The sequence below is a fragment of the Chiroxiphia lanceolata genome, chromosome 2 (assembly GCF_009829145.1).
Source record: "Chiroxiphia lanceolata isolate bChiLan1 chromosome 2, bChiLan1.pri, whole genome shotgun sequence".
Taxonomy (NCBI): Eukaryota; Metazoa; Chordata; class Aves; order Passeriformes; family Pipridae; genus Chiroxiphia; species Chiroxiphia lanceolata.
In genome coordinates this window covers 32,037,998-32,060,981 of record NC_045638.1, presented here as the reverse complement: position 1 = coordinate 32,060,981, position 22,984 = coordinate 32,037,998, and the positions used below count along the sequence as shown (strand labels likewise).

General features: G+C 38.7%; 1 protein-coding gene across 9 annotated transcripts in view; it reads right to left on the bottom strand.

The window, feature by feature from the left end:
• Positions 1–22,984, bottom strand: part of INPP4A (inositol polyphosphate-4-phosphatase type I A) — a 124,222-nt gene that overhangs the window by 95,323 nt on the left and 5,915 nt on the right. For all 9 annotated transcript variants that reach the window (XM_032679583.1, XM_032679577.1, XM_032679582.1 and 6 more), the window contains exon 2: positions 8,834–8,892. The gene's annotated coding sequence lies outside the window, so the exon portion shown is untranslated. The remainder of the gene's footprint in view (positions 1–8,833; positions 8,893–22,984) is intronic.

The window sequence follows — 22,984 nt, the reverse complement described above, 5'->3', positions numbered from 1 at the left end:
CAATTGTCAATGCTGGAGAAAGTCGAGCAAAGACTTATTGTTTCCCCAGTACCATCTGCTGCACTGGGTAAACCAAATTAAAAACCAGTAAAACTGAATGCAAAGCTGAACACTTTTGATGACTATTCTGCAGCATTTCTTATAAAATTTACTCCCCATTTACACAAAGAAAGAGCAGCTGTAATACGAGATTTCTGTTTGCACAACAGATTTCTAATGCTTTGTTCTTATCTTCTCAATTCATCTGTACCCTTTTGCAAGTTAACCAGTCCCTATTTTCAGCAGGGAAATCGTCTTCCAATATGTTCCTTATCAGTAAGGCCATGAAAAGAAACTGCCTATCTAGACACATTTAAGGGCCTCATTCTCTTATTCCTATTTTTACCATTCTTTGCCTTTGCAATGCAAAAAAAAAAGTCCCGTTGTTAGTATAGTGTAATAGAGCACTTCACAAAATGCTAAGAGGGTCCCCAAATGTATGTTGATCAGTAAAAGATCTCATAAATAGAAAGGCCATGGTTAAACAATTATTCTTCTCTCAAAATTCTTTATTTCTTCTTTCAAAATACATTATATAACAATCCAATCAGAAACAGTTATCAGTAAGCCCACAACTTTTAAGTTGCTATATATTTATGGTGTGCTGCAAATTATTCCCCAGATTAATGACACCAAATAATCAATGGGACCGTTCAAAGACTAAGGTACCGTACACGCTGGATTGTGCATCCAGTGGGAGCCCAAGGTGGAAAAGCTTATTAAATGTGTTGATAATGGAAGCGTTTCTTTCATGATTAATCTAAATTTTGACATTCAGAACTTAATTGACTTCATATCATTTGGGATTTTTCCTAAAATTAGGTCACAGAAAAAGCTCACTAGGAGTAGCATTTCAGTGTTTCTAAGGAGATTTCAAAAAATCTTAATGTCAAAGGCTCTGTGTCTTATTCTAAGAACAACTACAAAGCAGCAAACCTACAGAGATAGTAAAACAATGAAAATAATAATGATTAAAAAAAATTCAGAATCCCCTTATTAAGTAAATAATTTTTTTTTTTGGCAGGTATATAAAAATACAGACTGCCCCAAAAAGACCCACCAGTTATGATATCTTTTTCCCTGTATCCCTGGAAGACCAGGTGATATATCAGCGTTGTGATGAGTTGCTTTGTTGTTTGGGTTTTTTTCAATCAGTTTCATCTGGTTTTGTATAATCCATAAGTATGTACTGATATATTGCTATATGTATTTTTAGATTATTTTCACTTTCTAGTACGGTAAAAGGTCTTGTTGCTTAGGATATCTTGGTGCCTAAAGTGAGATCAAATATTACAGATTTGGCATCATACAGTGTTTTTGGAAAGGACTTTGAATTTTAAGGGAATTAGATTGGGCAGATAATAATTGAAGACACTGCATCATTTGATTACCAGGTTTAAGGCATTAGAGTCTCACTGACCTCTAACAATGTTTATGTGTCTGTATAAGAAGCATGATCAGTATTAAGGTATCATGATTAAATAAAAACAATGGTAATTGTGCTACTTAAAGGTATTTTTTCATATCTATATCCTATGTTCATCTGCTCAGTTTCCCGTCAAATGTATGGCATACATTCATTCTGCCCTTCAACAGATCCATGTAAGTCACCATACAATTCCAGCTATGCAGAAGTGATGTGCACAGCTGTTAAGTTTATTGACATATTCTTTTATATTATAAAGGCAATAAAACATATATTTTATACTAATCTGCTCTCCCCTACTTCTACCTTCTTCTAGTTCTGTCTGTGATGTGTTTCAGCTGTTTGGAACTGATGGTTACTTCTGCAGCTGCCTGATGAGGTTCACAGTGGTCATAGCCCACAGGTCCTGCCACCCTGCACCTCTGGGAGCTGCAGCTGTCCTTTCCAGTGTCATCTGGGTCAGAGACCCAAGGCTTCCTTCTCACTGAGATTAGTTGGACAAAAGCACAGGTGTGTTTTGGCATACATTCTGCACCCGAGACAGAGTCAGGACAGAGAAAAAGCACGGACCCAGAGATCAGGGAAACAACAGGCCATGTTATCCTCACTACCTGTTGTCCAGATCACCTCACAGTTTTTAACCTAAGACAGAGGAAGGCAAGTTTTCCTTCCCACAGCTCATCCACTTTGTTTTTTTGGCAGGGAGGAGTGGGTCTGGATGGTTGTGTTTTGTTGTTCTGGTTTCTTTCAAATGGAAGAATGAAGAAGACTGAGTCTGAAGCTTAGAAGCACAAGTTCCTAGGTCCCACCTCACTCAGTCTGTAATGATTTTATTCATTACTTGCCTGACATTATGCAGAAAGTCTTGGGAACTGAATCTTAAATCAGTGCATTAAATATTGGACAAGTTTTCTTTCAAGGTATTATTAAGTAATTCTGGGATAATGCTTAGTTTTGGAAGGAAGATATCAATTTATCTCCTATCCAAATCTTGTGAGGTTGATTCTAGCCAATATAGAACTCTTCAAAGAACTATTCAATAAATGACAGTCATACTCATAGAAAGCTGCACTCTGAACTATATTCTTTTGCAAGTTGAGGATTTCAAAAACTCATGAAATCATTTTAGAGATAAAGAAGACTTACTGAAAAGACTTGGCTATAAATACAAAACCACCAATACAAGCGTAAGTCATCAAGAGCCATAAAGACAGGTAGTATAAAAATACTTCAGCGATTCTATAATCCAAAATAGCATTAATTTTATGTTAACTTCTCTAGGGAAAAACAATTCTAATAACCCTCCATGAAAGGCCTTCTGAAATAGAATACCCTATACTAATATTTGCTGATTAAATGAATAGTGAACAGAGACAGCAAGCTGAGCAAAGAGAAAGGCTACAGAGCATGGAAACTACATGATCCACACCAGTAACTACAGAAAGACTCTTAAAATACACAGGCTGTAATTCAGTGTTACAGCTGTAGGTAAGATGGAGACTTGGGCACGTTAAAATTAAAGACAAGTAAAAGCTATCCTCACATTAAACCAATTTCAAAAGTATGGGTGTTTTTCTTTTTTACAGTGGCTCTAAAAAACGGTAAGATTCAAGAAGCACCTGTTAGGCAGAGTTTCTAAATAATCTGCCTTTTTTAGGAATTCATGTAATAGGCTGAAACCACACAAATACCAGCCAAACACTATTTCAAAAGGACATGATGCTTTGTCAGCTTCATATAAATAAGCTTAACATTTATTTTTGTAGACTACAATGTATTTTTATAGACTATAGTAGCTAGTCAGCACAAGCCTTTTTTGTACAAAAATGGGGCACATTTCTTCTACCAGCTCTTTCCCTCCAATTCTTCCTCACAAAAAATAATGTACTGCAGGTTCAAAAAATATAATCGAGACCTGCCTGAGCCTTTTTATAAATAGTAACAAACTTTGAATGACACTGGTAGCAATCAGTGGCTACGTAAGAGAGTGAAAATAATAATTTTTAACCCACATAAAAGAATTCCACACAGGAAAGTAATGTATTTTTGGTATCTTACTTGTGATCTTTTGGGGTTTTTGCCCTTAGAGAAGCCTTTTCAGATTTATTACTCCAACGTTCCACATCACTGTGGGCTACAACCCTGTAACTGAGGTACTGAAAAGATGAAACATGTAGAGTTAAGTTTTTCATTGAAAAATTTCCCATTAAGGGGGGGGGGGAGAAAAAAATAGGAACTTAAAATATTGCAATAAAGAAACAAATCTATTTAGTCCTCCGACAGATGCTGCCTGCTAAGCAGGAATAAACGAATATTTAAGAATAGAAGCTAAAAAGTCATGCCTTAAAATTCTATAACACCTCTGATTGCTTTAATAGGGTGAAAATTACTACAATCTACGCTACTCTTTATATGCAATGTGGAGGCTGAATAGACCACATTAACAAGAATGTGCAGGAGAGTCAGAAAATGCACTGTATTTTCTACTTTCTTGGCAAAAGAAGACAGGCCGACTGCAATTCAGGGCTCCTAAGCTAAGCACGAACTAAGTTGTTGACTTAGGTGTCAGGAGTCACCTCTCTGAAGGCAATTGCTTTCCTCTAAAACTTCAGAGAGGATGAAGTCTGCTGGTGCTAATACGCCCCAATCAGGCCTACCAACAAATAAAAAATTCTGCAGAAGATATACAGAAATGCTGCAGTTGCCTAAGTGCTAAAGTTAAATAGCTATCCAGTAAAAGCAGAGCTCAAAATAGAACATAGATGGGAAGAACTTGTCTGTGAGGTATGAGATTTCTTAGAAGATGATAGACAGAAACAGGATATGTCAGAGCTGGGGAATGAAGACTCCCAGCAAGGCAAAGATCGATGTTACCATCAACAGGATATGAGTTCCAGTTAACACACCAACCTGAGAGCAGTTCTTAGCATATGGTATTGAAAGGAGAGAAGTTAATAGCACTGTGGTGGCTTGCTAATGGAGCGAACTAGTTTAAAGAACAGGAAATGGAGAAGAGAGGGCAAAAGTGCACAGCAAGTCATCTTAGGACAAAGTGTGTCAGGGCAAGAAAAACCTCACAGTTAACTGTGTGAAAGAGAAAGATCCAAAGAGATGGATTTAGAAGAGGAGTGACTCAGGGAGAGACAGGCACACACTTGTAAGCTGCAAGAATTAGCTGCTTGATTGACGGGCTGCTCAGAAGAAAACCAGAGATGCCTGGGGAAGCTGTGACATTAAAGGAAGAGATACTTCATAGAAGTATTATCTGGCAACAAAAACAATGTTTGCTAACTCTCTGGGGAAAAAAATACAAACACCTTTTTCATCTCTCTTTCCCATTTTGAATTTAGGTGGGAGAGTTTTAAGCCTGTACCTAAGACTTTGCTGCAGTTAACTGCACCCATTGACAGCAGTAAGGCCTCCTCCACTGACACAGGTGTCTGAAGAGACATGCAGATCTCCATAGGTTTCAGTCTGGACAAAAGTCCTAATCACATCTTGACCAATAGCATTTTCCCATGTGAACCTATCACTCCCTGAAAGTTTTAAGTCTCACTGGCAGGAACGTATGTGAGACACTAAACCAAGAGAACTCTATTATCAGAGGTTTCAGAAGTCATTCCCTGAATCAAAGCTTCCTTGTTCAAGGGGACTAGACACCTACCATCAGATACCAAATTCTTCTATAAAAGCAAGTGCTACTTCACATGAAGTATTTAAGGTCAGCTTAGCCTCTCTAATGCAATAAGGGCAATAATAATAAACAAAGGGAAAGCAATACCATGCAAGTTTCCACCATTTCCTGGACCACAGATCAGAAACTCCTGGCCTGCTGTTAAGCAATGCTCAAAGGTTTGGTACCTGAAGCTGCAATATGGAGTTATGCAAATCCTCCAGGATCCCGGAGCATGCTGTAGCTCAGTTACACAAAACACATGACAGGCTGAGCTAGGATGCTGTTTTGGACTACCCATCCCTGAAACTCCTGGGCTTTTGGCTTTGTGACATAAATACCCCTTTATTGTCAGTATAGCTTTGTCCAAGTGTTGCATTACTGACTGGCTCTAGCACCATTTTTTAGAATTGTGTGGCACTGACAAAAAAGCCAATAAGAAGAAAAACATCAGTAATTCCAGAAGAACTGCTGTGCAGAGCCTCCACAGGATATTCTACTGCACAGGTTGCAGACCTGGAAAGGTACCATGGCAGGTTTGGCCTCTAATACTGCAGAAGCTACACATCCACAGGAAAAGAAAAAAATGGTACTGTAAAGTTTAATCCTTCTGTGATACTCTATTATCACCACCCTGAAATTTGTAACAGCTCCCTGAAGCAGTTGCCTTTTATTGTCCTCTTTAAGTCCACACACCGGTTTTTGTACTTTAAGGAGGATCTACCAAGTACAGGGTCTTCTTGAGGAGATGGATGACAAATACAGGAGGAAAGGATAACTAACAGAATTGCTTCTTTACATCTTGGAAGCTTTGGGTGCTCTCATCCTCCTTTTTCCTCCAAAGCCACCTACTCATAGATTTTCTCGAAGTACAAAGAACACTGGAGGAAGGTGTGGAAAAGACTGATAAATAGGGGGCAGTACTATGGTATGGTGGTAATCCCAGCAAGACATGAGCCACTGAATAGCATCCTTAGCATTCAATTTGGGAGAACACTGAGAGTAGCTGGTACAGAACAGGATGTCTCTAACCTAATCTCTAAACTGCTACCAAGTCCCAGAGTGATCCCACCATCATCTGCATGCACAAAAATGAGAAAATTCAGGAAATTACTGTTTCTCTTTTTCTCTGTCCCTCAGTCTTAGGCAGGGAGGTTGGACTAGATGATCTCCAGAGGTCCCTTCCAACCCTAACAATTCTGTGATTCTGTGATCTCTCAAGTCTGAGAGCTAACAAACCTAATAAGTAAAAAAAAAAGACAAAATGATTTTTTGGGTAAGTAATTAAACTGGTATGTTTTATTTCAGACAGAGATTATACAGTTAAAGATTCAAAGAACATTCCATCTCCTGGAAAATCTTCATCCTGCTGCCTGTGTGAACAAACAAAATATAACCTATTTTTGCACCATATGGCCTGTCATGTGGGTGCTAAAGAGTGAGACTTGTACACTTGGGGCTAATTAAAAGCAATGTCCCCACTTATGCACACATGCACCACAATCAAGCACTTACCTTTCGTTACAGGTGAATGCACAAAATCAATCAGCTTTTCTTTTTAGTAATTCTGCTCTATTTTGCCAAGTCTATGTGCTTTGTCACCCTTCAGATGATTAAAACAGTGCTGTCACAAAATCATCCAAAGCTAATTATCTACTTGAAAAATACAGACAAGTGTAATCTTTAAAAGTAAAAGCAGGAATGTTTTTCTCCTGGCATTTTTTTAAGCAATTGAAAATTTGTGCTGAAGAAGTAACTCTCGTATTTACAAGAAATCCTTTAATATATTTCTTGAAGAAATGTCACTTAGAACATGAAGCTACATAGTCTACAAAACTTGAATCTCTTTAGAATAAGTTCAGCAAATACATTAAGAAGACAATACAGAGGTAGAGACCTGCCCATCTTACTGCACATACTCATCTACATGTGGCTCAATGCTGTGCTGAGAGACTGAAGATCAAACCAAGGAAAGGTATGTTCGTAAAGAAAATTAAGGCAGAAAAACACCTCAGGATGAAACTTCTGGGACAAGCATTACATGGACAAGATAAACCCTCTGTCATTGTGTTGTCCCAAGGCTGATGCAGGGTCAGAAGTTTAAAGCACCTGTGGACCTACATAGCACGTCAGCAATTATAAACTGTGTGATATTGAATGTTTTCCTCAAATGCCCAATTGCTAACATTGCAAGACTAGGTAAAGTCTCAGATCTAATTTCTAAAACTAAGTAACCATCATTGCAAATCTCTGCTCTTTCGTGATTTAGCAGAGAGAACTCTGAAGACCTGAACCACAGAAGTTCAAGTGCTGGAACGCAACTAGGAGGACCTCCCCCTCAGGATTATTTGAAACCTCACCAATGTTTACACCCAGCTTGAACAGTGAGTTTTGACCACTGGCAGCAAGGTAGCTGCACACAATTCCAGTTGCTTGGACTGGAATACTGCTGAAATATTTAGACTAGGTTCAAGTAGCAGAAAGAAGGTTGCATGTTGCTACAAAACACACAAAAAAAGTGAGTTGGTTACCTCCATAAGGACAGTGCTTTTCTCTCAGAAGAACAGCACCAATGTGAGACTTCCCCCTAAAAAGGCAAAGTCATCTTCTGTCCATTGCTACATTGCAGGGTGCTCTCTACTTAATTACACCTGCCCTCTGCCTCTACAATCATACATCCACAAGCCAAGCAGAAAAGCCACCTCCCCTTGTCCCTCTAGTAACTCCTTTCAATTTGTTTTTGAAAAATGCTCAAGGACAAAGTGGTTTTCCCTATCATTATAGGTAATTTCTTTAATAGAAGTTATTTAAAACACTGACTCCAGTCAGATAACTCCTTTATTCTGCAAGTAACTTCACCAATGTCAGTAAAATTCACTCTTGTGAATTCATTCACAGGAAAGACATCAGTGCTCGACTTAAAGCTGTTTTCAATATGTAAGATTGGGTGACAAACAGGAATAACTGAGTTTCCCAAGGCGTGAGTTTTGTTCCCCTGAGCACAGGAGGAGCAGAAAGCCAACACACAGTTATCAATCGTGAGTGTGTCAGGTGTCTTGCACAAAGCTGTCCCCTTGAGAAAACGGCTAGGAAGCACTGATCAGTAACTATAAATAATTCTGAATTGCTTCACTTCTGTGTAAGACTGAAATAATCCATTTGGCAATAAATAAAAAAAAAAGGTCAGAAAATCTGTGGAGACACAAGACACATCATAAGGAGACATCAGCAAAGCCTGACACATCTGCGATCCACTGGCGTTTTTTGACAGGTATAAGCAAAAGTGACAGCAAAACTGGAGAACTGTGGGAGAACATAAAGACTATGAATTCTGGAGTCTTTGCATTCTCCCACAGAGAACTTCTACTCAAAAACTTTAAACACTTAAACTTCTTAGCAACTGTTTCCTTGTTTAATACAGCAAAACCACTTTAAGTATTGTAGTGATACAAATTAGAAGCATTAAGAAAACAAAAGTATTTAACTTTGTAGAGACCTCAGGTTCCTCTGACTAAATTGGTAGCCTTCAGGTAGTAATCCCCAAGTCCAAAATGAAATCTGTTGGTATTTTAGACCTCATTCTGCCTCTGGCTCACACTTGTTATCTCCATAACCCTTCGGCAGAAAGTACTCATGGTACTAATAGGTCCCATAATTTTTCACCTCTTTGCTACAAGACCTTGTAATGTGCCTACCTGTAGAGGCCCAAGCAAGTTGGTTCAAGCCAGACTGATGTTGGTTGTTTCAGTAAAACCTGCAGAAAAAAAAACAATCTGAGTCAGCCCTTCACTCCCATCCTACTTCCAACAGCAGGCTCACATCTCTCAGAGTGGTGCAGACAACTGGGCTGAAGCCCAGGCAAGTGCACTTACAAAACATTTACAAAAACAGTACCACTGATGCAAACAAGCACATCCTGTTTCAGCTCATTTTCAACAGTTACCAAAAAACCACTTAACTTTGTTTAAACTACATTTAATTACATTAATAATTTCTCAGTTCCAAAGGTCTGCAAGTAGAAAGGAGACACCAAAGCTAAAGCCAGGCTTTTCCATTCCTCAGAGAAGCAACATGCGGTCACTTCAATTCTCACCTGCAAGAGCTAAACCTCTCAGACTTTGCTGATGAACCAGAACATGATGCAATTTGTTTGAAAGAAATTACATTTTTCACCTAAAACTAAAGGGCTACAAGTTCTGATAGTATTTCTGTTTTCTGTATATTGCTTGTTATCTTTCCTCATGTTAGCTTGTCCTATTTCTAACTTCTCAAGGTTTAGATTCTAGGATAGAAGTACACTTTCAGTGTTCCACTAGAAGATTGTTTTTCATTTATAAACATTGTGAGAGAGAAACACACAGATTTTTTTACAACTGGGAATGATATGTCCTCTCTCTGTTGCCCGATTAATTACAAACTATTTCCCTCCTTCTCAGTCTGTTTCACTTTGAAGTTCTACCTTTTCAAGAGCAGTTATTACACAGTAAAATCATTCAGATAAAATACAAACCCTGCAACAAAATGCTGTACTTAAAAAACCAGCAAAAATGGGTATGAATAAGTGCTACGTTTTTTCATCATTAACAACTGTGGAGGTCTAAATGGACACTACAAGGGTCAGATGTTCACTGTGTATTTTCAACAGATACTTGGTTTTAGAGACAGAAATGTAAGGCTACAAGCTTAATGCAAGAAATTGGCCGTTTCCTGTACAATAGATGACATCTACCTTCACTTCAAACTACAGCAAGTGCTAGCATGAGACTTTCAGGTTTAACTGTCTGTAACCACAAGCCCTACAAACCATAGTAGAAAGTCAGTTAATGAACTTGCAACAAATGCAACAATTGCTACCAAGACAAAATTACGAGACTGTTTTAAGTAACAGCACTCCTTCCTTCTGCATTACTTACATTTTCTCCTGCTACAAAAATGTAAAGTTTTTTTTCATTCTATAATTATACAATTTATCTCCAGTCTCTACGATTCCCACAGAAGTAAAGGTTTGATCAAACACCCACTGATGTCAGAGGAAGAGACAAGTCAGACCATAAAGAGAGGACGATAGCCAAAATGTAAAGGGTCTGTTCTGACCAATTTAGTGTCTGTCTTTCACAGTTTTTAATGACACCAAGAAGAGCCAAGAAGAAAGACTCCCTCAGCTGGAGACTTGGCAGGTATCATAAGCAAAGAAAGGATGGGTTTTTGTAGTCTCCATTCTCTGTTACTTAGCATCATGAACTCCACACACTACAACCTACTTATGCTCCTGCAACAGAACAGAACTTTAAAGAAAAAAAAACCCTCAGAAAATATTACATATCTTCATCCTATCTTCTGTTACCTACAAAAGTTTCTATTTTGTTGTTCCTACTTACCTGAATACACACCCTGTACAGCCACAAAGCCAAATTTAGGAGTCTGTGTATATGTAACTTACATGCATACATAAGTTTGCACATTTGCAAGCATTTCTCACCCACAGATGTGTAGACAAACACCTATTTCTGAGCAGAAATCCATCTACCGATGTTTCATTTATCTGACCTCTCTGTGTCCATAGCCAAAAAAATAACAAATGTAAGTTCCAAGAACTTAATCTTAAGAAAATCTGTCATTATTAGGTTGAGTTCAAAAACGAAAGCAGCCAAGAGGTCAAAATAAAAAAAAAAAAAAGTAATATTTTGATTGGCTTTTTCATTGTTTTTGGAGAGCTCCTGAATAACACACTGTATAAGAGACAGCTACCAATTTTTTTTCTGTTTCACTGAAATTAAAAGCCAATTTCAAGGGTAGCAACAATTCTGTCCAGCAAATAAATTATCATAATAATTTACCGTCACAAGTTGTTTCCTTTTTTATATTTCATTTTCTTTGAGTGATAAGAAAGCACTGATATTAATTTCTCATGCATTAAGAAAATTCTGTCTTAAAGTCTACATTTACAAGGCATGGGAAAGAACACATGCTTTTTTCTAAAGGAACATCATGGTTGATCACACTGTAATGATCAGCAACTGCCATACACTTTATTATATCGCTCTGTAAAACCAAACTTCCCTTCTAAACACATCTATGATGACCTATGACTAACAAATCACCTGGCTTAATGTCTAAGTTTTACTTGGCTCCCTGCCAAGTCCCAGACCCAACACCAAAATACACCCAGCTCAGTGCTAAGGAAAAAAACTATGAAAAATCCAAACTAGCCAAACTTATATGAAAATAAATGTATTTATGACATATACAGCTATGTACAGTTGAAATACCATGCACAACTTCAAGGGAAAAGGGAAAGGAAAGGGGGAAGGAAAAAAAAAGGAACAAAAACAAAATAAAATGTACACAATCAACAGCCCAAGATCTAGCAACTAAAAGAATTAGCAAAAGAATATCTTACTACTCTCCTGGGGACAACAGAAAGTCGTGCTGGGACGACCGCCGGCAACCTCCGCCTCCCAAGGTCGGCAAGGCCTTACCAGGCCTCACTCCCCAACATGACAGACTCAACAGCAGGGAAACCCGCACCTCCAAAGCCGCCGGAAGGAAAGAGATTGAAGGCCTCTCCTCCTTTCTTCTTATACTCCTGGCTTACGTAAAAATCGTAGGGAATACCAGGTAATATGGGCACTTCCTGGTCACCAAGGAAGGTCCAGACTAAACTACTACGCTTAACAACCTAAGAAACCCACAGTCCACTCATAGCATAAGTTCATACACTTGTGCTCTGTATATTAAGAGCCAGAGCCAAGGGAAATGCCGAAGACTCAGCCCAGTACCACAGAGCTTTTTTTGATGAGGCTGACAAGTCTCCTCTCTCACTGCACAGGGTCCCAGACTGGGTTCCGTCCACCCGTGGCCACTCACCCCTGCTATCAGCGATTGCCTTGGACAGAACCAGAGAGTAAATGAAGGCAAAGGCTGAAGATTCTAATACAGGTGGTGACTTGTATCAAAACATAAATAAACCCACCCCAAAACCTGAAGAACTACTGATGAAGTTTCTGCTCGTACTGTTTCTTGGGATATTCTAAAAGGAACTCTTGCCAGTCAAAAGCCACATATAGCCTTTTATGTCACCCTCCTATGAGTCGTGTTGCATTTTTTCCCCCATGATGCAAGTAGTCACAAATAGATGTGGGAATCCAAAAATACGAAGTTAGTTTTGTGCGATTTGTTTTCTTTACTTAAAAAGGCACGATGGTTGAAAGAAAGGAAAAAAAAATCATACAGTGCAATACATTTAATTACATTCAGGATTGTCTGGGGAAAAGGAGAGAATGATCTGAACAAATTTAGCATCTGAAACAAAATCCAGAGTTCTAGAGAACACCAAAATAAAACCACACAGAAATACCGAACTTTCCCAAAGTCAGAGTACAGCATGAGTGTTTATGTAGAAATCATCACTGCACACAACAGACATTATCGTCATGTCTAATTAATAGATATAAAAATTTTACCCTTCTTTTTAATCTACAGTCACTCAGAAGTAAAAGGTATTTGACTAGATTATGGATACTGTTGCCCTGTGCTTGGTCTTTCTTTAATATTTTAATTTTCACTAACTATAAAGAAAATCTGAAACTGCTACCAGAAAAACGAGGATTCAGGAAATTTCTAAGAACATCTGTGAAAATGGTAACTTAAATAATGAAAAGAAATCTCTTCACCCAAATATTTTCTTCACAAAATACAAATAAGCATATCAACTGTTCATTTGTTTGCCTTATAATTATAAATTTGAGTAGAGAAAATAAAAAATATAAAGCTTTCTACATCTACTTTGTGAAGAAAGCTCCAGAAAGATTTACATCTTGAGATCTCCAAGTATTTCTACTGTCCAAGATATTATACTTCGACTTAACAATTAGTGATTTTAGCATTTACTAAATAGATGATTTTTATCAATGTAAAACAGGTAAAATGCTATTGAACTTTCATTTATTGTAGGAATGTTAGAAAATAGAATTGATAAAACCCATATCACCAGCTAAATTTCAAGCTTTGCTGTCATTTTAGCTGAGAAAACATTTTTATCCAAAATCTGAAGTATACAACTGCTAAAGAATTTGGAAAGTGTATGATAATACACATATCACTGAAACTTTGGTTCAATGAAATACTGACACTTCATTGGTATTGATCTTGAAGCGTTTGAATAAAAATGTAAATTTCTGTTTCTAACAAGTCAGTTATCAGAAGAGTGAACCATTAAACAAATATCCTAGAAAATATATGTCTGCATGCATAAAAATTATCACTATTAAAGTTTCCAAACAAAACGCAATGTGAAAAATAAGTAATGCATCATTGCCATTAGAAGCAAAATTATTATATTATTATTATATCCTTTCTCTTATAACTTGAGCACATGTCCAAAAAAAAAAGTTGAGAATTTTTTTCATGCCAATGTTTTCAAGTAGGATTAAATACTGTACATTTCATTTTCCTGTTTCTTTTTTAGTGAGTAGAAATGACTGCTTTAAAAGCAGAAGCATTCAGTCCAAGTAGAAGGCACGTGCTTCATGTTCTTCAAACAGAGGTCTTAATCTGAATAAATAAAAAAGTTTAATAACTTTGCTCAGTTAATCCTGTACAGTTATGAAATATTTCTGGGCAGGAGCTTTGAAAATGATCTTTCTAATGTTTGTATGAAACCAAGGTGATATAAACAAATAGGTCTTTTTTCTCTGTAGGTGTCTTTTTCATTAAAAACAGGCCTTCCAGTTCAAGACCTGCACTGTGAAGGAAAATATGCTGCTATTGCTCAAGGCTTACATGCTATTTGTTTTAAGACTTAATTCCTCTGAGTTGTCAAAACAAAATTTCTTAGCAGCTCAAATCCTCAATCAAAAAAAACCAACACCTTGGGGCTCACGAGGGGAGACATGGATTGAATCAGAGCTGGCAAAAAAGCCTTTTGCAATGGTCAAGTTTTCTTACACAGGTAATAGCCAGTCTAGAAACAACATCCCCCAGATGCTCATTATGGAGATAACACAGCAGGTCTGAAAGTCCTTGCAGACGAGTATTTATTTTGCTTTAGTATCAAAAAGTTCTGCTGTGCCCTGTGGCAATGGCCCTACACTGTCCTGGTTACCTGCTCGTGCTGTGAGGGGCAAAGAGGGGCTCTCACTCAGAGCAGGCAGTATCCTGCACTGCCTCAATGCACAAACAGCCCTTACCCTTCCCCTCCTATTCTCAGCAAAGGAGGGACAGGGAAGATGAAGGTGCCCAGTACTGATCCCTATGCCTAAAATGTATGTGCCCATGCAATCCATGGCACCCTGCCATGTAGGTTGTCTCGTTCAGCTGGTGCCAGTGGGACCATAGGGTTGTGCAATTACCACCTCACCAGGATGTTGGGATAAGTCACATTTCTACTCTTGGCTCCAGTCCCACAACTCAAACGGCTGATGCAACAACAGGATAAACAGCACCCATACCAAGTTATAAATTGTTTTCATCAGAGAGCACGGCATTTTGGATCCCAACTACTAAGCACTATGTTGAGCAAATTACACAAGAAGTTTCTTCTCCTACATGTCCAAGAACCTAAAAATTACTCCACCTAAGCTACGGCATAGCAGTTCCCCTTTTGCCCTGTTCTGGCCCATTTGTGTTTGTAAAAACTATCTTTTACAATCAGATCTAGATAACCACTGCTAATGACTCACTGAAGCACATTAGTAATTTGGGATTTATGCCATCTTTTTTTTCAGTCAAGACTGATTAAAGAGATTTGGCAATACTGCAAACATAATTCAGCATCTCTGGCACTGTTTAGAAAACTGTGATCACAGCTTCGCCTGTATTAAGACAGGTGGTCATCTGCAGAATTTCATGCTGATGCATCCAAAGAACATCTATTCAGCCAGCCGTTTGAACTGTGGGTGAAAAAGCTGGGTGGGAAAAGAAGATAAGATCCAAGAGAGTATGATTAAGCAAATACCCTGTTCTACAGAAGAAAAAACTCCAGCATTAAAAAACAGACACTGTACAATGCTATCCTCAAGTGCTGCATATACATTTTATAAAACCAAAGCATTTTTACATTAACAACAAACTAAAAACAAGACTTCTATAAAAATATAGACAACTGATTTTGATACAGCACACCTTAAAACAATAATTCCTTAAATGTGTTATCAATTTGCAACAATGTTTTTTCCCCACACCTCCTCTTTCCTTTCAACTTTTTCTGAAATCAGTGCTCCAATGACAGAAGCAAACCCACATTGCTTCAAGCATTCTTCTGGAACCAAGAAATGGAAGCAGGGTATGAAGTTAATTAAGAGCACGATATTAAAAGCTGTGGTATCAGCAAAGCGAAGGTGCAGACGGCAGCAGATTTTCTGTGACTATCTGCAAGAGAACTTGTCTCCACTTCCATCTGAAAGCCAACATCTAGTGCTCTGAATATGGAAATGCAGTGTAAAGCCTGGAGGTCAAACTACTGTCAGCAAGAGACTTCAGATTCAAGCAGATAGAAGACAGAAACTCCAGCTCCAACAGGCAGGGACTACTGCTGCTATGTGGGGCTATGCCTTCGTTTGGAGATTTTCACACAGTTGTAAGCCTACCAGTGCAAACAAACGACATTGTCATATTTCCAAAACCTTCCAATGTGTTGCATGTCCCTCTCATCACCCACCACCACATTTTCCAGTAAAAATCATCTTCATGGGGACATCGCGCTGGACCTCCCGCTCCAGCTTCATGCCCCTCCTGTTCTCCAGAAAGGAGACTGCTCCCCTCCTACTCATCTTAACAACTTTACTCATTGCGTGTGTCATTTCAGGGATTTCCACACTGGTCATTAGTGCCAGGAACACCTCTCTTGAGCCTAAAATTTGCCGTCATTTCCACCCCTGCTGGCACCAAATACTAAGTGCTACAGTAGAATTCAGTATCTTATAATTGCAGTGTCATACACACTCATCAGTACCAAAATATCACTTTCAAATGTGAATGTGAAAGAAGAGGAGGCCTCTGGGAAAGGGCTTTTTTGAGCATCTGAAGCAGAATGAGCCAGAATATCAGATCTGAACAGCATATGGCAGAGGTTTTTTGTGTAAAAATGAGAGGGAAAAGAGCAGGACATGTGCCTGAAAGGCAACATGAAAAATGGCTTTAGCTGGGCTGCCAGAAAAAGAGAAGGGTTATCAACCCTGCTGGTATTTTGGTAAATATAAGCACATGCTACGTACACATACAGGGGCAGTCGCCTTTTTCCCAGAACCGTCACTAAATGAATGCCCAAAATGATGCAAAAAACAGCAACAAAACCATCCAACCATAAATAGGCAAGATGTAGCTTTATTTTCCTTTTCAGCTACCTTCCCGAGACCTTACTCAAAGTGCCCGCTGTCAGCCCCGTGCAACAAGTCATTTAGGAGAAAACCAGGTCTACGCCCAGATTATTTCCAACCACACGTACCACAACAGGAAAACACAAATATATCCTGTACCATTATATCATCTCACTCCTGTCTGCAAACAGTAATCGGAGACAAAGGTAAGACTCTGTTACAAAGTATCTCCACTAAATAAAGCAAACAAACAAAAAAAATCTTTACAGTTACCCACCAGCACAATGCATTTAAACACTACTAACTGAACCCTTCCTCTACACACACCCATTCAACTTGTAAAAGGGTGCAAGAGGTGTTCAAAAGCAAATAGGGAGGCAGGTGATGGAATGGGGAGGGAGGCTGACTTCCATTTGACAGCTGGCGAAGGCTTATAATTTGAGAAGGTCAGGAAGCAGCTCCCCAGAGAGAGAGGCTGCTCCTCTGACTAGAACCACCTCTCATGCTACCTAGCTTGGAGGAGGATAGAGTTGTTTCTGACTCAAGAGATGTTACTTAATTTTGGTTCAGTAGGAAGCAAAAAAACCCTTTACATCCCATATGCCATGGTACTCAGAACTACCTGACAAAGGACAAGCCAACATTTCAGTAATGCATCAAAGTTCCAGCTTCAACACACAACAGCCACAGGAGTCTCACCTTGAAAAATATCCTGAGCATCCTGTCAGAAGTAAAAAGCTGTTTATTTGGACCAAGTGAGAAGAAATTGATATGTATCTTGCAGATGACGGAAACAGGAAAAATGAGATCACAAATGCAGATTTACCAACAATATGATAACAAGCCTTTTCCTCGGTGACAATGGTTTGTTCAAGACTTAAGTCAATTGAACAACCATGGTTTTATTTTTAAGTCATCTTTCTTCCTCTCTGGAAATTAATTACATTTGCATATTAATTACATTGGCTATTACCCTATCCACAGGGTAATTAAAGAAGTTTTTATATTGGTAATCACTGTCACTAAAATCAAAGCAGTTGAGAGCATTTTAGGATAAAGATGCAAAGTGCACCTGCTACAATTAATGGTTTTCTTTGATTTAGGTATCTATAGCAGTCAACATGGGAACCTCATGCTTCACTTCTAGGTTTTCTTTCTTCCTTTTATGCTTCAAGAGGCTGATTCTGAAAGTAGAGCAAATTCTTACCACTTAAAAATGCTACACAGCCTCTTTACTGGACCTTCTAATTCTCACAGTGCCTTGAAGGTACTCCTTTCAAGCATTAGTTCAGTATTTTGAACATTCATTGTGCAGGGGGTTGCTTCTCCTTTCATTTTCTTTCTGAGAAATGCAAATGTCCCAACTTCTAAACTTTTGGGCGCTTTCACTTTCTGACTGCTAATTCTGTTAACTCAGTAGTACCAAAGTTCCCTACAAGTTCATAGTTCTCCTTCCCTTTTTTTTTTTTCTTTTTTGGAGAGTTGTTTTGGTGCTTTTTTTGCTTTTTCAAGTCTTGCTACTTACAGTTCCCTAAGTTAATGCTGTCATGAGTGTATTCCATTATCTCCTTCCCACCAACTACAACACAAAAATGACAAATAAATTATATTTTCCCTACTTTATCCATAAATTATTGTCAAGGTCTATTAAAGGCTTTTTGTCTAGAACTCATACATATGGCTTTTTGTAATCCTGTCAAACTTTCACAGGCAGCCCATGCCCCTCAACTTGTGCTCTGCAACTGCTCGTTCTGGTCAGGTGTATCTCTTGCCACCTTTATGGCTTCACTGTTTCAAATGGTCTAAATTCTACTTCAATCCTAATCTGCAAGCATAACTGCAGCAATGAGGAAAAAGGGGTCAGCAAAAAAAAAATCCTCCTTTCCTTCTATTTATGGAACTAACACTTACATTTTCTTTTTTATTACCCGAGCTCTTGCAATATTTTATGTAAATTGAAGCTTTCCTCCTTCCAGAGACAAATAACATTACCCTCCCTTAGAAGCATGAGTCTTCGTGGACTCTCCAACCTAGATGCTAAACAATAAACCAAAAAAAAAAGAGCAAAAGAATATAGATGGATTTTTACCACTTCTTGCCTCCTCCAATCCTTAGATCTCACAATTTAAATTAGACCAACTGTTCACAAGTTCTATCTTATAAATCTCAGCAGCAGGTCTCACATGGAAATTACCAGGGTAGACTGTGCTTCAGAGCCTCAGAATGCTTCTGGGAGGGCACTCACCTTGCCAGAAAGGGTCACAATATGGGAACAGACCGAAAATAAATGCTTCCCATGAAACACCCATCTCAAAACCTTTATTTCAGAAACTGTATAGCTCCTGATATTGGTCTGCAGCAGAAATACCACAAAATGGACTTGTTTGCATTTCACTAAGTCTTCACTTGCTAAAAGTTCCAGGTGGATGCAATACATACAGATACTGATGTCAGCATCAAACTGTCAACTTGTGCATAATTTTGCACCATGAATCGCTAAGACAATGAACAATATACAATTAAACAAATCCAGGCGTATTGAGAAGCCTATATAAAAGTGGATTTTGCCTACCCTCATAACCACTGTGAACGGTCTCAGAGAAACACAGAAACACAGAGATTTTGTAGAACTTCCAACAATTATTCCCTCCGGATTCACTGGTGCTTCTGATTATTTTATCTGTCTTGCAATACTCAGTCTTTTCCCAAAAGTCTCTGGTCCTTCAAGCAGGTATTACACACAGGTAAGACAAATCCTTTCACCTTATCAGTATCAGAATAAAGCTTGTAAATGTGTCAGACAAGCCAACTTGTAAAGAGGGCAGCACCATTCACAGGCATAAAAAAAATTTAAGACACAAGGCTTTTCAGGAAGACCAGAATATTAGGTGACCACACAACACGCTATTTTACTCAATATTATTGAGTGAGGACCATCTAGATTGGGAGCTACCTAAAAGCTCACAAAGCTGGAGACAAATATGAAGTCTATGGCTAGGATTATTTCAACAACCCTCACAATTCTAAAGGCTTCCTGCAACTTCCAAATGCCCAAGGTTGATAACACTACTGCCACATACATTCCCTGATACCATTTTTTAACTGCTGCATGTAAAAGTCAGGCCTCATGATTATTTTACTTGACACATGACCACTATGGCCTCTCCCAAAATAACCTTTTACTGGATTCTCACAACTAGTATCAAAGAACTGTTTTCCTTCCCTTCCTATCAACCTCACCCATGAAGTTCACCAGGAGCCTGTCCCAAATGCAAAAGAGTAAGAACTAGGAAATGGAAGGGGTAAAAAGGTGTGCTTAGAGCAAAACAAATTTCCACCCTCAGACTGAAAGCTCCCAGGAGTAGCCTTGCAGAAAAACTACTATAACACTGCGTAGAGACATTCCAGCCCCTACCCGTCAGACATAGTGCGGAAGGAGGGAAATAGAACAAGGAGGCAACATAACAAAATCATAGAAATAAAGAATTTCTATTCCTATTCCTGGTCTATGTGAGACATGACATTTACGTAAGAAAACACCAGAAGTTTTCACTGCTCTTCCTGAGAGGGGAAATGTCACTAGAAAAGCACTGATCCTCACAATTTGTTCCCCACTTATTGTTTGCCCACATACCTGCTTTCTAGAAGGACTAAAAAGTAGTGTTTTTAGAGCAGCTCTCAAAGTCTCTCTGGGCTTAGCAGCTAGTCTAATTGCTGAGTTGCTTCTACACAGCAGAGCAGAACCCTACATACACTCTACCAGCATCTTTTCTCCCAGGGCAATATTATCCTGCTGAGAAGTAACAGGCATTACGCACTCACCGAAAAGCAGCACAACACATGTACCAAGAGGCACCAGTGGCCCTGTGATGACTTCTAATGGTTTTATTTGCATCTCACCAGTCCAGTTTTAGCAGTATGCTCATTTTACTTACGAGATTTTAATACAATTGTTCACATTTGCACTGAAGACCCCAGTATCTGAGAGCATCTGGACACCTACTGATCTGCTGTAACTGGGCCACCCATGTTATACAAGAGAACTGCAAAATATTTTATGCAGACATGTTCATTCAATATCCTAATGAGATTTAGTTTGAAATGTTCTCAAAATTGAATAGTGTGTACACATCCAAAACTCTCATTGCAAATTCACACACTGTAGGAGCTTTCTCACAGATTTCTTGACCGACTGCATTTTGCCGTGCTCTCTTTTTATACAGCACGTAACTTTCTGGTCATAAAAGATTGCTTGCTTCCAGCTTGAAAGCCTCTTGGGAACACAGAACTGTAACATGCAATTAATATATTAAGTACAGAACATTTCAGAAACCATGATGTGGAAATCACATAAAAAGATAGAAAGCTACGTGAGAACCTGATGCGGAATTAACAAGGCTTGTTCCATAGCCATCTGTAGCTCAAGAGAAGCAGTAAACCCACAGCTCATGTTGGATGGCTGTGTCTCCAGCACTGCTACCATAGCCACTAGTATTTCTACCAGAAATATAGTTCTTACTGATATTTCTTGGAGAGGGTAATTTCACTAAAATATAGACTGGGTCAAACTAACAGGAAAAGAGAACACTTATTCTTGCCAAAAAGAAACACACTGTAGAAAAGATTCAATCAAAGCATATGTAGTTTTCTCAAGTCTTATAAACTTTGTAAGATGAAGTCTGTCTATTACTTGAATAAAAAAACCCTAATTAATGCTGACAACTTAGATGGCAGCACCCATATATTTTGGGTTATTGCTCGACAAATGCTTCTCTTGTCTGAGAAAAGGTACATTGCCTGGGAAGAGAGTTTTGCTATACATCAAGGCAAAGACACACTTCAACTTCCACTATTCTTATCAAAAGGGGAAGAAAAGGAAAGTCTTTGTTTACATTGAAAGCAGTTCCTTGCTACACAAGGTTTCCCCTATTTTCTAATGGCCAAGTCATTTAAATGCTACCACTAAATAATGGTCCCACATTATTTAAACCTCCTATATGCTACTGCATGTCAAACATTACGCTGCCGTGTCACTGAACAGTAGATGAGATACACAGGCTCACATGAAGGGAATGAACAGTTTGTGAAGCACTTTCTAATCCTTCAGCAAGAGAGGAGCAATCAGAAGGTGGGACCAGTAGCATCTCTACCTGTAACTATGCCTGCTCAACACCATGTCTTAAAAGACTACTGTTTTCATTTGCTTACATTTCTCCAAATGGTGTGCCCAGCAATTTTTCATGCTGAGTGTTTGCCTCAGACTGATTTTTAAAGAATAATCATCAGTTAAAACAGTTCCGCTACTACCAAAACTAAGGTCTAAAGAAAAAACATTTTGCATAAATTCAAAAAACAAATCCCAACTGTCAGTCCTTCCTGTCTATTACAATCCTTTAAAAAGTCACCATAAACACAGATCTAGTAGAGGTTGACTCACAACTAAAATCTCCAAAGATGGCAAAAGAATAAGTACTCTTGATTGTCACAACTAACTGCATGTGCACTGCCCTACAGGCACCCCAAGGGGTTCAGAAGACAGCTCCCTATAATAATCATTCATCAGTTTGACTGAACATTGAACTGGGCCAACAGAGCCTGTATCTCTACAACAACCCTTCAGGAATCAGAAAGGAATACCGAACTTAAAAAGATGGGGGAAAACGGCCAAACCAAAAGAACAGAAGTAATAGATTTGAACTTTGCCAATACTGGCAAAGTTGTCAGAAGACCAGGACTGAGGTCTGGGGGTAGAGATAAGGTCAGAAATAACTTGGCTGGGAGGAATCATTGCAGTAAAGAGCTGGGGAATTGCCAATTAAGGGCAGACCAAAGAGATGGGACAAGTAGCAGAAAGAGGAAAACCAAGGGGAGCAGGCTAAACTGGTGCAAGGAGGCTGGGAACCAGCTTTGGGAATGGGAGAGAAACTGGACACAGACTTCAAGGGAGAACCAGCTGGCTTCTGCAGAAAGAATAAAGTACCAACTAGCTTGGGTGTCTGACTCAAGATACCCATGATTGAACTTTGGAAGTATACAGTCTTTTACATAATATATGCAGAAATAGCTAGGAGGATTTACCAGTTCTGTAAAACTGAAACCAGATCTTAAATTAGGCACCCAAAAACTGAGAAATATTGTACTGACCAAACAGCAAAAGGAAAATGTTCAAAGACTTGCCTTGCACCACACAAAAACTCTAGGGAGTGGTAGGGTAGTGTCCCTGGCCTGTGGAAGGATGCAGTTCTCAATTAAAAAAAACACCATGTCCTTTTCTTCCTTTAATCCCTTGTTTTGATCACTCTACAACTTCCAATTTCTGCAACAAATAAAGCTGTTACACTCACTGATGTTCTTTACTGACCAGTTCATCCCCAGATTAGGCCCCTCTTGTGCATTAAATACAACACAGAAAAGTAGATCATCTAACTAAAGATTTAGCATAATTGAAATCCACGAGGCCAAACTGTGGTTACATGGATGGCTCTTTTAACACAGCTATTTTGACAGCAGTGTACGTCATTCATTGTTTAA